Source organism: Miscanthus floridulus, unplaced genomic scaffold, assembly GCF_019320115.1.
Source record: "Miscanthus floridulus cultivar M001 unplaced genomic scaffold, ASM1932011v1 fs_570_4_5, whole genome shotgun sequence".
NCBI classification, from domain to species: Eukaryota; Viridiplantae; Streptophyta; class Magnoliopsida; order Poales; family Poaceae; genus Miscanthus; species Miscanthus floridulus.
In genome coordinates this window covers 41,450-48,669 of record NW_027096955.1, presented here as the reverse complement: position 1 = coordinate 48,669, position 7,220 = coordinate 41,450, and positions in this window count along the sequence as shown.

Genomic DNA, 7,220 nt, shown 5'->3' with positions numbered 1-7,220 from the left:
TTCTTCTGCATGGATTGATATCCAAACTACATGGCTTCTCTTGAGACATATGTGCTTGTCGGCCATCGTGTCATTGTTTTTTGTAGGTTTTGGAAACCTCACCATGTAGGGGAGGTTCTGCTAATTTTTTTTTAAATGATAGTTTTTTGTTCCATTTTTGTAGAGAAGAGCCTGTCGGAGCCGAGTCAGAGTTCTCGTCGCCGTGCCGGTCTGCCTGCACCGCATCACCTCGCCACTGCATCGACCCACCACGGACCCGCTAGCCTGACTCCGCCGCCACCCTAGGTATAACCCCTCTTTCCGTATCATGGTCGTAGATCGCGTAACCCAGTTAGGCGTCTCCCGTTCGAAAGAGATACGGTTGGAGGTATGCAGATCTTTGCATATCTATGACCGTATCTGTTTCGGATTGTCCACATTTTTTGGATAGCCCGCGGATGCGTAGATGGGTTAGTTTCCATGGTCTGCTCTGGTCCGAGACAGAGTTTCGGTATCACCTCCCTGTTGTTCTCTGGATACGCACTCTTCTTTGGTAGGACGTGTATCTGGAGAACAGCGGGGAGGTGCTGCCGAAATTCTATCTTGGATAGGAGTAGAGTATGAAAACTAACCTCATCTACGCATCCGCAGGTGGGATTAGGAGCTATCCTTACCTATTAGATAGTAGGAACACCATGTAGATGCAATTGATGGTTACATTACTCACTGATACATATGTTAGAGGATGGATGACCGTCAGTGGATGTACACGGGCTAGAGAAGTCAAAGTGATTACACCATGGAATGGATGAACAAGACCGATGCTTTCTTGAACAGTGCATTTGGCAAGGCTGCTAAAGGACATTGCCTAGTTTTGTGTCCCTGCAGCAAATGTGGAAACAGGAGAAGGGTAAACAAGGTGGAAATGGATAAACATCTTGTGAAGAATGGATTTACGCCGGACTACACCCGATGGGCCCACCATGGTGAAGTCCATCGTATGAGAGAGGAGGTGGTGAGACCATGGGTGGAGGCTTTTGATGCTGATGCCGGGGTAACAGACATGTTAGATGACTTTCACCAAGGACAGTTCGATGAGGGACGTGAGAAGGAGGAGATGGAGGCAGCCACACAGGCGTTCTATGACATGATGGACTTGGCACAGAAACCCCTTCATGATCGGACAACGGTGTCTCAATTGGATGCCAATGGATGCTTAATGGGGTTGAAGTCTAAGTTAAACTTGAGTCGACAAGACTTCGATAAGATGTTGGCCGTGATTGGCACCCTGCTTCCAGAGGGCCACAATCTGCCAAAGAGCATGTACGAGTCACAAAAACTCTTTCGTGCACTTAAGATGTCGTATGAGCAGATACATGCTTGTCCAAAGGGGTGCGTCCTATTTAGGAAAGAACACGAGCATGCAAAGTTCTACCCAAAGTGTAAATCCTCCAAGTACCTAGAGGTAGACTCTGATGATGGCCAGAAGAGGCAACTTATGATCTCCGTGAAAATCCTACGGTACCTTCTATTCCTACCGAGGATCCAACGGCTATACATGACCGAGGAATCCACAAAACAGATGGCATGGCACAAAAATGGCAAACGGTACAATCCTGATAAGATGGTACATCCATCCGTTGGTGAAGCTTGGATCCCCTTTAATGACAAACATCATGACAAAGCAGATGAGGATCGTAATGTATGTGTCATGCTGGCAACAGATGGGTTCAATCCTTATGGAATGAAGGCTGCCCCATACACATGTTGGCCCGTCTTCGTTATCCCCCTTAATCTCCCCCCCTCCCCGGTGTCTCCTTTCAACGACATAACGTATTCTTGTCGTTGATAATTCCTAGACACCCAGGGAGTAATATGGGTGTGTTCATGGAGCCCGTGTTTGATGAATTGGTCCGTGCTTGGGATGAAGGGGTATGGACATACGATCGAGCTACAAAGACAACCTTCAAAATGCACGTTTGGTACCACTACTCCCTGCATGACTTCCTGGCATATGGGATATTCTATGCCTGGTGTGTTCACGGGAAGTTCCCATGCCCAATATGCAAGGAAGGTGTGAGGTTCATTTGGTTGCAGAAGGGTGGCAAGTATTCGTCATTCGACAGACATCGTCAATTCCTACCTCTTGACCATCCATTCAGACAAGACAACAAGAACTTTACGAAAGGTGTCAAAGTGACAAACCCTGCACCGTGGATGATGACTGGTGCCGAGGTTCATGCTCAGATAGATGCTCTCGTGCCCAATAAAGAAGGTGGTTTTGTGGGATATGGTGAGCAACATATGTGGACTCATATCTCGGGCATGACGAGGCTCCCCTATTTTGATGACCTTCTTCTGCCACATAACATTGATGTAATGCACACTGAAAAGAATGTCGTCGAGGCACTTTGGGCAACACTCATGGACACTGAAAAGTCTAAGGACAACCCTAAGGCTAGAGTGAACCTAGCAACATTGTGCGATAGACCAAATCAAGAGATGTAGCCTCCTAGTCGTGGCAAGACCTGGAGAAGGCCTAAGGCCGATTTCATCTTGAAAAGGGACCAAAGGAGGGAAGTACTTGAATGGATTAAGCTACTAATGTTCCTTGATGGGTATGCAGTGAATCTAAAGAGAGGAGTGAACTTAGGCACTCTGTGAGTCAACGGGATGAAGAGTCATGACTACCACATATGGATTGAGCGGCTTCTTCCAGTGATGGTTCGAGGCTATGTCCCGGAGCACGTCAGGCAAGTGCTGGCAGAGTTGAGCTACTTATTCCTACAGCTTTGTGCCAAGAAGCTCTCTCGGACCGTCATTGATGACTTGGAAAAAGCAGCACCCGTGTTGCTCTGTAAGTTGGAGAAGATCTTTCCACCCGGCTGCTTCTTGTCGATGCAGCATTTGATTGTGCACCTCCCGTATGAGGCACGGATGGGGGGCCATGCAGAATCGTTGGTGCTATCCAATCAAGAGATGTCTGAAGACTCTTCGCAAAAAATGTAGAAATAAAGCCAAAATTGAGGCTTCCATTGCAGAGGCATACATTCTAGAGGAGGTGTCGAACTTCACAGAGAAATACTACACTGAGAAACTTCCTAGCGTTTATAATCCACCCCCTCATTACAATGCTGGCGAAAATGAATCGAACCTCAGCCTTTTCCAAGGGCAACTCGGAAGTGCAAGTGCATCGATCACTAAGCAATTGAAAAATGAAGAGTGGCGTAGTATCATGCTATATGTGTTGACCAACCTTGTCGAGGTGCAGCCGTTCATTGGGTAAGTTCTGAACGAACTTGTTTCATTTCGCCGTATGTCCTTGTTTCTTCGTCCAACCCCCTTGTTTCTCGTTGGTACAGGAAATTTCTTCGTCAATCCTAGCATGGATCAAGGCAACCTACCCCGCAAGAAAATGATACCCTTCTTTCACAGGGTGTGGGACTAGAGAGCCTCGATTTTATTTGTTGGTTCAAACAGAAAGCCCAAACTGATGCGCCTATAAGTCACGAGCTGAGACAGGTTGCAAACGGCTGTGCCGTTAGGGTCAAGTCATTTACCGGTTATGACGTGAATGGATATCATTTTCACATAGTAAGCGACGAGCAGAGTCGGCCCAATCAAAAAACCACAAACAGCGGAGTTGTTACGCCCAGCACTAATGGACTCGACTATTATGGAAGAATTGAAGAAATATATGAACTATCATTGTATGGTTCCAAACCTCTTACTCCTGTCATATTCAAATGCCACTGGTTTCATCCTGGAGTAACGAGACGGACCCCTAAGCTTGGGCTAGTCGAGATTCGACAGGATTCCGTCTATCCAGGAAAAGATGTCTACATTGTGGCTCAACATGTCGTCCAGGTTTATTATACGTCATACGCATGCAAAGACACCGAGCATCTTAAGGGTTGGTCTATTGTGCACAAGGTATCACCATATGGTAAACTACCTGTCCCAAACGATGAAGATTACAACTGCAACCCAAACACATATGATGGAGAGTTCTATCAAGAAGAGGGGCTACAAGGGAGGTTTGACATAGACTTAACCGAAGAGATAGGAATGGAAGTAGACAATGAAAGGGATGATGATGAGTACGCTAGAGACGAGGTACGAAATCTGAAGGACATACAAATGCTTGAGCGATTACGTTTAGACAATGACAATGAAGACAACATTCCTCCTTCGGATAGTGTTGATGAGTTGGACAATGTTGATAGTGATGACGAGACCTATGATCCAGCTAATCTCAATCATGAAGATTATTTCTAATACATGTAATACTATGTTTTTTGTAATTATGTTTTGTTCATTTTTGCATATATTTCTAATACATGTATTACTATGTGTTTTTGTAATTATGTTTTGTTCATTTTTGCACCTATTTCTAATTATGTCTTGTTTTTCTTTTTTATTGCAGGTGATTGAACAAAGATGATGGGCATCCATCATAGGTCCGTGAACTTGATTTACCAAAGACCGCGCCGGCTATAGGAGGAGGCGGAGGGGCAGCAGAGGAATCGGATAGGAGGAGGAGGAGGAGGACTGCCAGCCGTAGGAGGGGTCTGTCTCCTCCCACGCCACGTGAGGAGGAGCTGGAGGAGGAGGTGGCGCCCGTGGACGAGTCAGATGAGGAGCTAGTTCGGCAGACGGACGAGGAGGAGGAGGAGGAGAGGGAGGCGGCAGGCACGGGTTCCGCTTCCTCCGACTCCTCTTTGAGTGTCTACTTGTGAGGTCCCGCGAGCCTCCCACAGGTTTCGCTTCCTCACCAACGCCCAATGATTCACCCCGAAGGGCAAAAGTAACTTTATATGTTATCACCACTACTTCATATGATATGATGAAAAAAAACTAATAATTTTTCTTAATCACTTGTGCAGGAACTGGGTGGTTGTGTCGGTGGTAGCGTACGGCTAGTCAACGGTATCCTGGGTCTTCTGTGCAGGCAACACTTCTCTGGCATTGTCATGTACGCATCGAAGACAGAGCCGGCCTACTCGTTTGACCACTATGCCATCGCCCTCGATGCGGAGTACTCCAACAAGGCGGCGCAGGTGAAGGCAGAGTTTTGGGTAAGTCTCCCTCGCACAACATTGCTCAATACGTCGCATTCATTGGACTTTTCTTGAAATAATGAATGAATACATCGCTTTTGTATGCAGACTTATTACATATGCGAGGAGGGATTTGAGGCCAGGGCAGAGCAGGTTACTACCAAAGCCTGTAAAAAACTCGTCACCGACATGCATCACGAGGTGCGCATCCAAGCCATCGTAACCTACTACGGGTCGAAGCTTGGAGAGAGGAAAACCAAGAAAGGCGCAAGAGAGATGTAGCTGACCCGGGAGCAGTACCCTGAGGTAAATGAAGAACATCAATATTGATTTGTTTTGATATTAAGTTGGTTGAATTTGATCTTCTTATATGTCCAGTACTTGATGACGTGTAGATGATTCCCTAGTGGTGCCAAGCGTATCTCGAGTGCTGGGCGATGATGGTGGAGAGGTAGTTCACGGAGTACCTTAAGATGCACAGGGATGCCTAGGACCGTCGTTTGCAGATGCAAGGTCCAGCACACCATCAAGGCAGCCGCAGCCTCGCCGGATACAAACAAGCATGGATACGCGAATTCATTTATCTATTGTGACGCTCAGTTCTGCCTGATTTCTAATCATCGTGATGTCTTTCTCGCAGTCAGCGTCACATAGTGGCTAGGCTTGCTCAGACTTCTAGGCATGGTGTATGGCCCACAAGGGCAAGGCGACATCCGACGTCTCCTTCAACCTGGAGGACCCGCCCGAGGCATACACGAACCCGAGCGTCCACTCCCGCATCATTGAGTACACTGAGGTGGCGAGGTCGCTCCATGGGTCAGACCACGATCCGAGCACCCAGGACTTCGATGGAGTGGCCGTCATGAGGGCAGGACAAAGCAAGAAGCATGGACGGTTCTAGCTTGGCGACGGCGTCATCAACACGGCCTCTACTCCCTCTCTCTCCTAGATCCGAGCATGAAGCACGAGCGAGAGCCCGGCCATTCGCACATGGCCAACCGCTGCACAGCACCGGATCGACGCACTCGAGGTTATTCCTATTTTACTCGTCATACATTGATCTTTACACACCTTAATTAGCTTTGCATTACTGAAACATTGGAGTAAAATATTACAGGCCCGGCTGGAACAAGAAATGAGACAACGTCAGGAGCTAGAGGCCGGGCAGCAGAGGATGGCGGCCCAGCTGGAGGCCGAGCGGGCCGAGCGGCAGGCCCAGGTGCAGAGGCTAACGGACATTACGGAGTTCCTACAAGGGCTTGGGCAACGTGTGGGCTTCTCTCTGCCAGCTGGGCTGTTGGTTCCACCTCCGCCTCCACGTCCTGCAGCTGCAGCTACTCCTGTGAGTATGAAAGTTTTTTACTTTCTCTTGTGCTTTGCTTGTATGGCCTCTACCTTCCTAGATTAGCTATCCAAATAATCTTGTCTCACATGCAATCTTTTCTCCTTTGTGCAGTCTCCATCTGACGGTGGTTCGAATAATCCACCCCATGCATCTTCGAATGATGGAGTTGGGCCTTCACCACAGTTGCAGTGGCCAAGATGAGTGCACGTTGTATTTTTTTCATTTATTGTTCACTTGGTGATGGACTTGTGATATACTTGTGATGCACTTGTAGATTTTGATGGACTTGTGATGGACTTGTGGATTTATTTGGATGGACTTGAGCACTTATTATTATATATGTGATATATATTGTGATGGATGTAATATGTGCGGATAGATGTGTGGATGGATGAGATATATATGTGATGAATAAGATATATATGTGACGAATGAGATATATATATATATATATATATATATATATATATATATATATATATATATATGTGTGTGTGTGTGTGTGTGATATGTTTGTATGAATTTATTTGTCATGATAGAATGTAAAAAAAATTAAAAATTATCGTTTTGGGACACTTTGCCGAGTGTTGCACTCGGCAAAGGACCCCGTTGCCGAGTGCCATGGTCACAGCACTCGGCAAAGCTGGAAAAATGGGCGCTCGGAAAACCATTTTTCTAGCTTTGCCGAGTGCGGCAAAGATTTTAAAAAAAATCAAACTTTGTCGAGTGCCGGCCGGAGGGCACTCGGCAAAGAAATTTTTTTAAAAAAAATTCAAACTTTGCCGAGCGCCGGCCAGGGGGCACTCGGCAAAGAATCTTTAGAAAAAAATAAAACA